The 12916-nt window shown below is 42.3% G+C and overlaps 1 protein-coding gene across 3 annotated transcripts in view; it reads left to right on the top strand.

Moving 5' to 3' along the window:
• The first annotated feature begins 6605 nt into the window (after nt 1–6605).
• ube2f (ubiquitin-conjugating enzyme E2F (putative)) overlaps nt 6606–12916 on the top strand; it is a 66150-nt gene continuing 59839 nt past the window's right edge. Inside the window, exons 1-2 of one of the 3 annotated variants that reach the window (XM_088931138.1) lie at nt 6606–6647; nt 6748–6837. The gene's annotated coding sequence lies outside the window, so the exon portion shown is untranslated. Of the gene's footprint in view, nt 6838–9274; nt 9386–12916 lie in introns of all 3 variants that reach the window. The other 2 variants (XM_088931139.1, XM_088931140.1) reach the window with 2 other exon arrangements.

Below are 12916 nucleotides of genomic sequence, written 5' to 3'. Positions count from 1 at the left end.
CATAACAGTGTGTCTGAAACACAGAGAATGCAGATCTGGGGGCATTTATGAGCTTCCTCACTAATCCGTGCTCTTCTTTTCTAGTTTTCTCACTATTATTTGATCATTTTGATCATTTTTGCTAACTGTGCATGAAATGTCCAGGACAGGCTGGCTGAGCAACACCAGAAAAGCTGTGACATGTCCTTGGCTCTGTGTGTGCATGGCACTGCCATGGGGAACTGCTTCATTTCACTGCAGTAAAGCCAGCAGGCTGTTCCCTCAGCCAGGTAGTGTCCATTGAGCAGAACATGTTCTTGTGCTGTCTTAAATTTGTGCACAGTTTCCACCTGTCATCACCTATCACGAGCCCCGTACACTCCCTGTCCATCTTTCCAGCACAGTGGTGTCTGTCCCAGGGATGCCTGTTCACAATCTGTGCCACTGTTTCATTCAAAATTAGAATTATGCGATGGTTTCTATGTACTTAACAAATCAAATTGAATTAGTTAAGCAAATATAAAATGTGGAGGGTCTCATAAAGGTTGAACAATAGCAAAAATGTATTTATTTGCCTTGGCACAATTTCCTTAGTACCAATTACCAATTAACAAAATTAACAGTTATCTATGTTACCAATTACCTCATTAACATCTTTAATTGCACACTTTTCTCCTGTGCATCAGGGTTGTGCTTCACTCTAGTGGTGGATGTCTGCAAGCCTTCCAGAAACAACTGCAGCAGTTTTGTCCCCAATTTCCCTTTTCTCTCTTCCTTAATCTTGCCCCCTCCATTCTCCTTCCCTCCCACTGTTCTCTCCATTTCTGGTCCAGCCCCCAACACACTTTACCTACAGCCCCTGCCTGTAGTTTTCATCTGTTGTTTCTTCTTTCCCCTCTCCCCTATCCATCCTTTCTCTATCCAATGCAGGAGCCCCCAGTCACTCACTTCCACTCTGCTCCATGGGGGTGCAAGCACATGGCGTCAGTCAGCAAGGGATCTGGGCTTCCTCATTCATCCCCATGTTGTCCCTAGGGCTCAGGCCCAGGTAGCTGCAGCAATGGGTCCCCCTCCACCATTTACCCCTTTTGGTTGGTGTCCAACTGGTCGGTGTTGGCCCTTGACTCTTCCCCCTCCAAAAACTGCCAGCTGCATACTTAGCTGATATTCATTCCCTTTTCAGAGGTCCAGCTTGGAATACATTTTTATACATTCCATCTAGCAAACTTCAGCAAGTGACACATCTCTTCCTGGTTCTGCGTCAGACTACTCTTTCAGTCACCTCAGTCTCCTCTGCAGCCCACCATAGAGGATAGCATAGAGTGACCAAGACAGCCAATTCTTCTCAGTTCCTGTGAATTGTCAGCCAAAGCAAATCACTCTGACCAGCACTGACGTTTCCTCAGCCAGGCAAAATAAACATGCTACAGCTTTATATTTGTTGTCTCATTTCATTATTATTAGAATTTGAGTGATCAGAAAAATGAAAATGGCCTGAACTGGCCACGAGCATGCTTTTATTATTTTGTAAAAATTGCCTTTCCTGCACATTAATTGCTTTAATTTTTTCAGCTGGAATTTTCCATCCTTACCATACTTACGGAGGCTTCCCACAATTCAATGAAAGACATGGACCATCTAAGCTGGAAGGCTGTGCTGAGCAAATTATACCAGAGGGAAAGAAAGTTTTAAGGTCTTTGAAGGTTTTGTTTTGAGCTGCTGTCAGTACTGACAGCCATTATATTCTCACTTCAGTTAATGCAATTAGGACTCAGGATGGGTAATGTGTACAGACAGTGTAGCAGAACTTTGGCCCCCTTCACATTTGAAGGCACCCGGCTCTGCTGTTTTGTATCCCTTTTGTTACAACAGATTTGTCTCAGTGCTTTTTGCTTCATGCAGTGTGTGTTTGAGAGAGAGACATTTGACTTGAATGCACTTATGACTTTTGCACACTAAAACTGATTGGCGTGCAAGGCTTCTAAAGTCTTTCAGCTTTAATCTTCTGCTCTGTGGGCAGCTGAGAGCACACTGAATAAATGAGTTACTTTTTTTTACCTGTGCATCCAAGAGCATAGACTGCCCTTCAATCCCCTTTCACGTCTGCCAGATGACTTCACTCCACTTCCAAATGTGCAAGATCACTGCACTTCTGCATCCACGGGACCCTGTGTCCAGGAGTATAGACATCCCATCACCATGGTTTGTATCTCTATGAGTATTTACTAATGCAGAAAAAGACACAATGTGATGTTTATTGTAATATCTTTATTACATACACAAATGGGGGTGGTGTAGCATGGTCTCTGGTCTCACACCTGATGCGGGTTTGAGTCCCTCCTGAAGACACTGCTGTTGCACTTTGAGAAAGGTACATTACCCCAGTTCACCCAGCTGTGTAAGTATTGCTGGAGGTAGGCTCTGCAATGGACTGATGTCCAGGAGAGGTGGGGGTGGGGGAGTCACATGCTCTCTAGGCCACCTAACACCACTTAATATCGGCCACACTGGTTCATGAGCTCTGGCCTGATGAGCTGATATGACTTGGATATGAAAATGACCTTACAGCACCTACTGTACCTACTTTCCCAAATAATGCATATGAAGTAAAGAAATGCAATTTTGTCTTATCTTGGTCCTTGTTCCTGAAATGATGACAACAGGCATCTGTCTCTGCGCTGTTTGTCTGGTCTCTGCTAGCTGGAGAAAGCTGAAAACGATTCAACTTGAACACACAAACAGCACGGGTGTCTCGAGAGCACAGAACTGCACGGGCCTAAAGAGCACATCTCTTTGTTTATCTCCAGATGACACATCTAGAATTCAAAAGGAGGATGAGTTAATGAGTTTCAGATTTAGAGGTAAATTAAATCATTTTCATCCATAGAAGTTCTGTCCTGCATTGTCTGATTAAACACTTTGTTTTTGATTGTTCCTATAGAAGAAAGTTATTTTAATTATGGTTGGGATATCATGAAGTCAAAAAATAATTTTTGATAACAAACCTAATTATGCCATTAATATTGTGGTCAAAGTCTCTGCTGGTTAAAATTTGCTCTTTGTAATGTAATATTGCATTTTGCAAATTGTGCTGAGACTGTATGAATAATTCACGAACTCTGAGCTGCTCTGATGCATGCAAAATATTTTTAATCATATTATCACGAGTTCATTAAGGATCTAAAGAATGTCCATCTAAATAGATTTTTTTTAAATTTTCTTCTTTCAAAGAGATGTCCTCTTTTGTGCCACATTTAATAAGTAGTGATCAGATTTTAGCATCATGCATCTATATTCTAGCCACTTCTTTTAGTTCAGATGCCAAGGGAGAGACAGAGTCTATCGTGGTATCCTGGCAAGCAGCTAGAACATGGCAGGATATACCCTGCATGGGAGACACAAACACAGATACACACACACTCACACCAGGGCCAATTTTCCCAGGCAAATAACCTACGCGTAGGTCTTTGTACTGTGGGAGGAACCCACACAAATACAAGGAGAATACACAAACTGCACACAGACATCATTCTAGGTTTGGAACTGAATCCAGAGCCCCAGCAGTATAAGGGGCAATGCTAACCACTGCTAACCACAGCTCCACCTCATGTCATGGAAATCTTTTATTTTATTGTGCAAGTATTAAGAGACGTTCAGCTGCTTGAGAATAACGTAGAATACAAACGAAAAAAAAGTTGAAGAAACAAAGATTTAGCCAAAATGGATTTTTAGCTCTTCTCTGACTTGCCCTTTGGCATGCAAACGTCACACCTTGCTGACTTCAAAGCACACCTGGCATCCTGCAAGATGATGTGGTGCCAAACTACTGTATTAAGTGCTTTGTATGGAAGTAGGAATGTTCTATACATTCTGGGAAGCCAGTTCAGAGCAGCCAGGGCAGGAGTAACATATTCTTTTATTTTAGGAAGAATGCTAACAACCTGTTTCTGGTAGCATTATGAGCTCACAACTAGTTGTTGAATGTACTGTGTTTTGAAAAGCTCCTCTTCAGGTACTCCTCACATCTTTACACAAATTGTACTTAAGATTTTTATATTTTATTTTTGTCATCACTTAAAAAAGATATTTTTGCATCTGAATAGTTTAATAAAAACAAGCTCCTTGTGGCAAACCAGAACCTTTTATATGATATTAGGCTTCACTGTCTATTAAATTCTTAATATCACATCGAAAGGAAAATGAGCATGCTTTAATGATTTACTCATTTTAGCTTCTTGCTGTTCTTTCAAGTCTCATTACAGAAGATCATTATCTAGTGTGTAGCTTTTCTGACACTCCTGCTGAACCAGGAGCAGAATCCAGAGATGTAATTTCCTCTGTGGCATCTCTAGGCCTGGAAAAAAAATGAAAGATGCCCTGATATTCTCAGAGACTGTGACACAGTGCAGTGCTGTAGGCAAAAATGAGCTCTAGATCAGTTTTAATGTGATGCTACATTCCGCTTCTCAGTTGTGAATTGCATTAACTCATTTAATGATTTTGGAATTGTGCCCTTTCTAAGGTGAACACAAACCACATTAAATCACAGCAGCCAAACAAGACAGGATTTCCACTGTTTCACTGTAAAGAGACACTGGAAAAGTCCGGACTAATTTATACCAATTTTCTGTCAGCCCCATCAGTCCTGATAATATACTACACCACGAACCCCTTCACACAAAGTGGAAACAGTAGTGGTGAGCTCCACACACCTGGCTGAAGGACTGTGGGTTCAAATCCCAGGTGGTTATACTCTAGTTGTGCTCTTGAGCAAGGTAAACAGGTAGAGTCCAGACCAGAGCCACACAGCTCATGGGGCCAGAGGTCATCCTGGTTTCTGTAGCGTTCCGAGGATGAGAGAGAAGAGGAAGCTTCCTTCTGTCAGGGAGGACCGGAGCAGCTGGTGTGACATCATGCCCCTGGAGAGCTCACCACCCTTAATCAACTCCTTCAAATTCCAGTGCAGTTTCCAAAGAACTAATCAGACACACCTTCTTCCATCTGCCTACTTAAACCAACCTGACAGATTTGCAGATTTCTAGGTTTTTGGCTCTGATCCCTGGCTTTGCCTCTGACTTCGTCTTCTGGATCTTGACTTGGTTATTGCGGATTTACTGGTTTTTTTGACCCTGGCCTGACCTCCTGACCCATGTTTTTGGAGAAACTCCTGCTGGTACTTTTGAGTTCAGAGGATTCTGCTTCTTCTGCACCGTAACAACAGGGGTACAGTGCCTCAGTCAAGGGTACCACAGCAGTGTCTGTAGCAGGGACTCAAACCCACAACCTGTCAGCATAGATTCTCCTCTGTCCTTAAGCACAGTACAATGCGTTCCTCCAGATTACATGAATAAATGCCCCGCTGTATAAATGGGTCGATCGATGAGAATTTGTTCTCAAACTGTCCTACCTGGGAATATAAAGGAATGAGTGATCCATGAAAGGGTGCCCAGGTGTATAGACATACAGCACCCAGACGGAGCTGTGGGACTGTCAGTGACCTCATACAGGAATGGGGCTGTGGCCCATCCGGAGGTGCAGACATGTTTCTTGTCCAGCAGTGTCTGTAACCACAATGCTCCTACTGGTCCTGCTTCATGGAAACAGACAGCTGTCCTTACCCACCCCTCATTCACAGAAGGGAGCCTAGCAAGGAAGCCTATGCTGAAATGCTCAAATGCTGAAACCCCAGTTCTTCTCTATCACTTTGTTCATTTAAGGATGACATAAATATGGGGATCAGTCATCCAAATTGTTGATAAGGATTCTATAGAAATGTACATAGTACTTCCTTTTGAAGATTTATGCATAAGCACTGGCTTAATCACTGTCAACGCTGTCTAACACTGTAGCTCAGTGAAGTCCAGGCACTTTCTCCATCTAAGGCCATAGGACTATATTCTCCTCTGCCAGTCTCTGGGGTGGGGGTCCTGGACTCAGCTGCTGCAGCCACATACACCATGTGACAGGCAGGCAGGCAAATCTATGAACAGCTTATCTTCCTGTGTTCTTAAGTTGACATGGATCTCACTGAGGTTAGTTCTTATCTAAAACAATGTCTAGTCAGATTTCAAGGGTTCCTGTAAAAATAATTATTTAAGTTGGTTTTGTTATAGGATCCTTCAATTAACTGGGTGAATTCAGAAAAAAAAAAACAATTTTCTTGATTCTGAATGATCAGGATTGCGGAAAAGGGTGTCATAGCGGTGTGGTTGTTTTGTGCTGCTGCCTCACAGTCGTGGTGGACCCTGGGCTTGGTTTCGGAGTGTGTTTTATGTGTGGTGTATGCATGTTGTTCGGATGGGTTTTTTCCTATAGTCCAAACACATGCTGTCCAGGTTAACTGGTGTCTCTGTGATTTTCCTCTGTATGTGTGTGTCCTCTCTCTCTCTGTGTGATAATGACCTGAGTCTATCACTGGCTTATTGGTATCAGTTTAACAGATCTTTAAGCTCTTTAATGATGCTAATTTTAATTAGACAATAAAACCTGTGGACAAACCGGGCCTCCAACACTGGAACGGGAGACCTTTGTGCTGAGGATGATGAAACGGTTTCTGATGATACCGGATGGACACACGTAGTAGAAACAGCGGAACTATGTGTTTAAGTGTCGCGTGTGGTGGTCGGACGATTTTACCGGAGGGATCAGAAACGGCACTTCCGTCTCTGGTATTGGTGTTTTCTAGAGTTTAAAGCTGTGAAATTTCCAGAAAATCCGTTTCCTAATCACCTATTTTTTTTATTCGGGACTTGTTTCTAACCGACATAGCGATCTGCAGCTTGAGCAGCGGACGGACCTGTGCTTGTGGTCGGTGTTTAGTAATGGTGTAATCCGGAACGCTTTCTTCAGAGACAGCAGGTAAACAGAAAAATAAGGAAGGCGTTAAAACGATTTCACGAAAGCCGGTTTGAACTGAACAGAAGAATTGTGAATGTGTTCCGCGACGAGGTTCGCTAAATGTCCCTCTGGTGGATTCAGTTTAAAATGTTTGAATCAATAGTTGTTGTTTTTTTTTGGTGTAAAGGCATTCTCTGGATGTTCTCGTTTGTTGTATCGGTATTTACTGGAAGTGAGCTGTTTGGAATGTAGTGATATGATCGGCATCTTCTGTTTTTTAAAATGTCTGTCTTGACAGCTGTATTGTAGTGTGACCCGAAGGACATGGGTGTCACTGGCCTTTTGAAAACGTTGATATATTCTTAGGAACTGGGAAGCTGATTAAGTATTTGTTGTGATTCTTTCCGCAATGGACTGGACGATACCGTATTGTGTATTGTTTGCACTGACATCCCGGTACAAGCAATTCATGAAGTGTGATGTGAAATTAATATTAACAAATGTAGTGCAATTTCGAATAATGAGGTGTCTATGGATTAAGTTAGGATCGTGAATGCTCTTTTTCCCTTAGCGAGTCAAAATGCATTATCACACGGATTTACAGTCCTTGCTATATTTTGTAAGCTAGTAAATTCTAATAAGTAATAATAAATGCTTTATTTAACCAGGAGGTGTATGAGTGTTACATTGTAGGCTCTTATTCAAGAGGCCTAGTCACTGCTTCCTTCAAGGTGTTTTTTCCCCAGATTGCTGGCACTGCTCCAGAATGTGGTGTTAGTTTTATGGAATGAAAGGGTTAGTATTTTCTAAGCAGTCCGTGGTTTATAGATAACCTGCAAAACCAGGAGAATTGTGGCTATCTTGCAACCTACAGCAGTGTGCCACTACATATAGATGTATGAGTTCTCCTAACTGCTGCAGTGCAGGCTCTGGTATACTGTGGATTTCAGGAATTCTGCAAGATAGGGGCTCAGTGCAGGATTGCTCTTGTCTGCATAGAGGGACTGCAGAACCGCTGTGTACGGGTTTCTCTGGGAGCCTTTTCAGAGGTACACCAGTGCCTTTTTAATTGACCGTTCAAGTGACCATAATAAAAATGAAGTTATAACTCAAAGGATTATACTTCAGGATGTTTCTTCTAGATTTAAATCTATAATAAACGCATATGTTGAGTAATCAGATTTTTATCGCCTGTAATTAAGATAAATCTTACTATTGTGCACTTCTACATGTGTGCTGATACATTTATCTTTTTTTGAACTTTATTCTATCTTGGCTCTTCAGATTGAAATCAGGTCTTCTCTGTATTGGACATTTCTGGCCTAAAGTAAATTCCTGGGACAGGGTTAATGGGGAGGGGTTGCAGAGTCCTCACTAGCTCTAGGGAAGTTCTCTGGTTTGAGAACCAGTACAGTGAATTTGTCAGTATTTCACAGATCATGATATAGATGGAGTCATCAAAACCGCAGTCTTTCATGTTTGTAAGTGACTCTAGCAATGAAGAGATAATGCTGTGAACAATGAACTTTCTTATAAAAGAGTTATCAGTTTTTGCATAAATTATTCAGTGATATTGTTCCCATGATAGTAAATTTAACCCACAATACATTTTCAGACATCACCTCTTTAATGAGGCCTTCTTGGTTTTCAGGCCTGGTTGTCCTGCAGTATGAAGAAGAAGAAGAATAAAAACTGAAAAACAGATTATGGCTCAACTTGCCACGTTTGGAGTGGAAGGAAGAAATACCATAGCAAATGTCAATCACAGATCGTAATCGCAGCAGAATCATTTTCTGGTGTGGAGGTGATGTCTGGGGCTTCAAATTTTGAATGAGGTGCTGCTCTAATACCAGCATGAGCCAGGCACTTCGCTCAGATTTTCAATAAAATGCTGCGCTGAATAATTAGGTCCAAATTTAAGATTTTGTAGCTAAAACTGTCTTCCAAGTAAATGAATAATACCTACCCCTGGGAGGCTTTGTCCGAGTCCTGTAGTTAACAAGGGGGCTGGGCTGTTTGTGACAGCTGTTGGAAACGGAGTGGGGGAGGGGCACGCCTTTGGCTCAGACATGTATGGGAATCGCAGTGACATGTGATACAGGGCATCTCGGGAAGCAGGACAGAGCACCGGAGGAGAGCAGTGTGCTGGCTGCAGGACATTCAAACGGAGGTGCTGAGGGCAGCGCTTTGCCAAGGGAAGCCCAGTCTGTCCCTGTTGCTGTACGAATGGCCTTTTCCAACTACATGAACTATATTTTCTTAGTGCCAGAGTCTGTGTGGATGTGTTTAGGCATTAAAGAAATAGAAGAGCTGTTGTCCAATACTCCATCTGAAATGGATCTCTTATCCCCTGAGTTTTAAAGTTTCCACCACACTATGTAAGAGTGTTAGTGTGGGGAAGGGACAGAGGAGGTCAAAGAACTGGTGTATTTGATCTGTATTTCCTGTTATTTCACAGAGTGGCTCTCTGCTGTATTGAGCCGTATAGATGCTCATTGACCACCCCAGCAGACATGGCTATTGACAAGACTTCTCAGAAGTCTCTGACAGGCAGTACCTAGGAGAACAAGTTATCAGTACACGACTTTATTTGCTTTGTCAGCAAGGCACTAGAGTGCAAAATGGCTTGATTCCAGTCAATTCTTAACTTTTGTGATGATAATTGTAATAATACATAACCAGTTTTTATGTGTTCCACTTTTAGACATTGGAGAGAAAACGTGCACCCTCTGGCCTCCTTTGTTTGGGATGCTGTATCAGGGCATTAGGAAATGTAGTTATCGGGAAATATAACAGACTGCGTCATATTGCAGTCCAGAGCATTTCCCATATATTGGAACAATTCAGTTATAAAGAAGGACCAGCCAAAAACTGTTATTCAGTTAATAAACTGTTCTGCTGTTATTTATTGATTGGGAATTGGCACCCCACATTCATTAATAGAGTGGAATGGAGTTGAGTCTGAGTTGTCTCGATTAACTCAACTGGATTATGTTATATATTTAAAGGACTGTTGCAAATCTTGTCCCTGTAAAATCGCTGTAGTGTTACTCTAGCCATTTTTCTAGCATAACTTGACTAACATTGCCATGGGCTCATCCTTCTGTGAGGAATAATAATAACATTTGAAAAAGAAAAGGGACACAAGTGAGTACAGCCATTGTTCTGTGTCCCTAGATGTCTGAAATTGTTGAATTGCCTGAGCTCGCAAGGCGTTATTGACTTCTCTCGGATCAGTGGCCTCTGCCGCAAATATTATGAAATGCAAACTAATCTCTCAAACCCCTTGAAGTTTTTTTTGAAAGAGCAAGATTCCCTCTTCCCTCTGGAATCGACAAGCAGGAAAGCCTGAAAGACAAGGTGCCTCTTGTTCACTGTACCGAGGTTATGACTCCAATAAGTGTGAAAACAGAACATTTTCATGCTGACACTGGAATTGCCTAATTATAAATTCTAACAGTTCTGTTTTTATTTAATGTACAAACAGAACAAATTGCTGTAAAAATACAGTGTATATGTACTAGTAGTTGAGTAAAAACTAAGTGAAATTAGGGTAATATCATGGAAAGACATAGAGGTATATGTATGATGGAACCCATTGGGGACCACAGTCAAGCAAAATAAATGCACAGTACTATAATAATAAATAACATCACTTTATTAACCCTTTACAATTTCTTGCATTAGGAATTGTCTTTTTGCATACCCCAGCTTGCTCTCCATGAGACACACAGACACACAGATAGGGAGAGAGCCTGGTGATCATAGGATATGATCATGATCATATGATCACCCTATATGATCATGGGAGAAACACATTTACAAGGCATTAGGCAGTTTGCATTCATCCAGATGCCCTTCTTTCACCGGTTGTAGTGGGCTGACTGGGAGATTGAAAGAGGTCTCCATGCCACAAGGGTTAAGCGGTGGCCTGTATTGGTGTTCCTGTTTGAATCTCACTCAGGTTTCTGAAAAGAGCAGCTTGATCAGCCCTGGGTTTAGAATACCCCTAATTTAGCGCCAGTGCCAGCTCTGTTCCTTTTCACCAGCGGTCCCTCGACAGGAGCCATTGGTCTCTGGGGGTCTGTGTGTCGGTCCGCCTTTCCACTCCAGCGAAGCAGAAAGGGGAGATTGTGTACCATCCAGGGCATCCTGTTGCTGCACAGCTTCATGCATCTTTTCTGTTGGTTCTCCACTGAGAAGATCTCTGTTGTTCGCTAAGAGCATGACTTTTTCTAGTACTAGGTAATTATTACCAGGAAGCAGATTGAAGTGCCAAAGTAGAAGGGCTCCTAAAAATACAACCGTTATCGTACTCTTGTACATTTGTTTAAGTAATGTGAGAGCGACTGGTAATTTTATTATTCTAAGTCAGCTGTATAACATTAAAGCCTCATAGACTGTGCTGTGGCACAGGGCTATGTCCTCTCATCACTGCCAAAACAGCCTTCAATAAAAACAATGCCCAGCTTCTTTGTGGCATTATGAGTCATTTTTCTTGAGTGACCTGTTGACGTGTGTGATCTAGAAGCACACCTGTGATTCTGAGGAAGGTGGAAGTAATACTGCAGAGATCTGTGTGTACAAGAGTTAACCTTGGGACCGACCTGAGCTATTGCAATATTTCTCAGCAGATCTGGACAATAGCCTAATTTACAGATGAACACATTAGCGTGCGCTATAGATAACTGAAGTTAGCACGTACCTGGTGCATTTTTCTATCAATGTCTTTGGGCTGTCCCCCAAAGTTTGACTTGTCCTAATGAAGCCTTGCTGCATCGCATCTTGGCCTTAGAATTAAGCTTCATTTCTGATGGCTTGTTCATCACGCCAGAATACTGTGAAAGTGTAAGATCGTTATGCAGAGTATTTTAGAGCTTTCAGAGTTTTCTATACAATTGTATGCAGTTCAGCTTTTTAGATTCTCTTTTTATTGCAATTCTTTAGCCAGTTTTTTCACCAAACATCTTTTGAGTTCCTGAATTGAATGCATTACTATAGAACAAATCATCCTTTTCTCCTACTGTGGTCCTCTTGTTTCTTTCTGTCTCTCCCTGTATCGGACACATTCTCTGTCTGGGCTCTGTGTGATTCATTAATTTGATCAGTAATTTACATGGGCATTTAAACGGCAACTGTATATGCTTCAGTGAAGCACTGGTTTAAGGTTAAGTTAGGGTAAACCATCATTATCACTAACTGTCTGAATTCCAGTTTGGTATCTATGAATACCGATATCACCTTTAGGCACAGTTGGGAGGTTCTGAAGGCCTGTGCAGAGCAGCAACTAATGTCTAATATCTGCTGCTAAGAAACTGAGTTTAGCCTTAAAGATTGGAAAAATAAAAGTTTATGGTCCTGAAAAAGGATTTCACAGTGGGGGGCAGTTTATTATTATTAATCCTTGAGTTATATTTCTCAGAATGATTTCACTGCTGCCTTAGAGAATGTTTGGAAGATGCTGAGTAATCTGAAACTGAGGAATTACTGAGCGTCTCTGGATCTGATTTTCCTTGGAAAAAAATCGGCAGCAACACAACAAAAAAACGCAAAAATACACAAACCAAGCAAGCAAGCACCCAGATTGCTGTGCTTTGCAGAAGAAATCTTTGGACTCTTTTGTGCCAAAAGATGCTATAAATAAAGGAGTTACTAGTTGTTAGTTTTTATATTTCTGGTGGAAGCTAGGGATCCGAATCTAACCGATCCGAATCTTCAGTCTGTGGGAGACTTAAGGGATTGAACAGGCCCCTGAGCATGGAGCTAGGAGGAGACTGTAGTCAGTAATGCTAATAGTAGCAGCTCCAATGAAGAGATTCCTCAGAGGTCCATAGGTGGCAGGGGGAACAACACATTTAGTTTTGCATGGTTCCTTAGACCGTTTAGTTTTGAAAGGCCGTGGTCTTGCCAAAACAAGGCCTCTGTTGTCTGCGCTGACCTGCAGTGGGGGCTCCCCCTGGCCCGAGCCCTGCTGGGACGAGCCCCCACACTCCCACAGGCGCGGAGCACTGAGCCCTGCGCTGGCTGGCTCGCTCCATCACGTCTTCGGGGCGCTCTGTCTCCGAGACCCATGTGGCACGTGCCCTGGGCCCGGTGGGCT

Source organism: Atractosteus spatula, chromosome 13 (assembly GCF_055471065.1).
Source record: "Atractosteus spatula isolate fAtrSpa1 chromosome 13, fAtrSpa1.hap1, whole genome shotgun sequence".
Taxonomy (NCBI): domain Eukaryota; kingdom Metazoa; phylum Chordata; class Actinopteri; order Semionotiformes; family Lepisosteidae; genus Atractosteus; species Atractosteus spatula.
The sequence above is the reverse complement of the archived record's forward strand: the minus strand, read 5'-3'. Positions and strand labels throughout refer to the sequence as shown.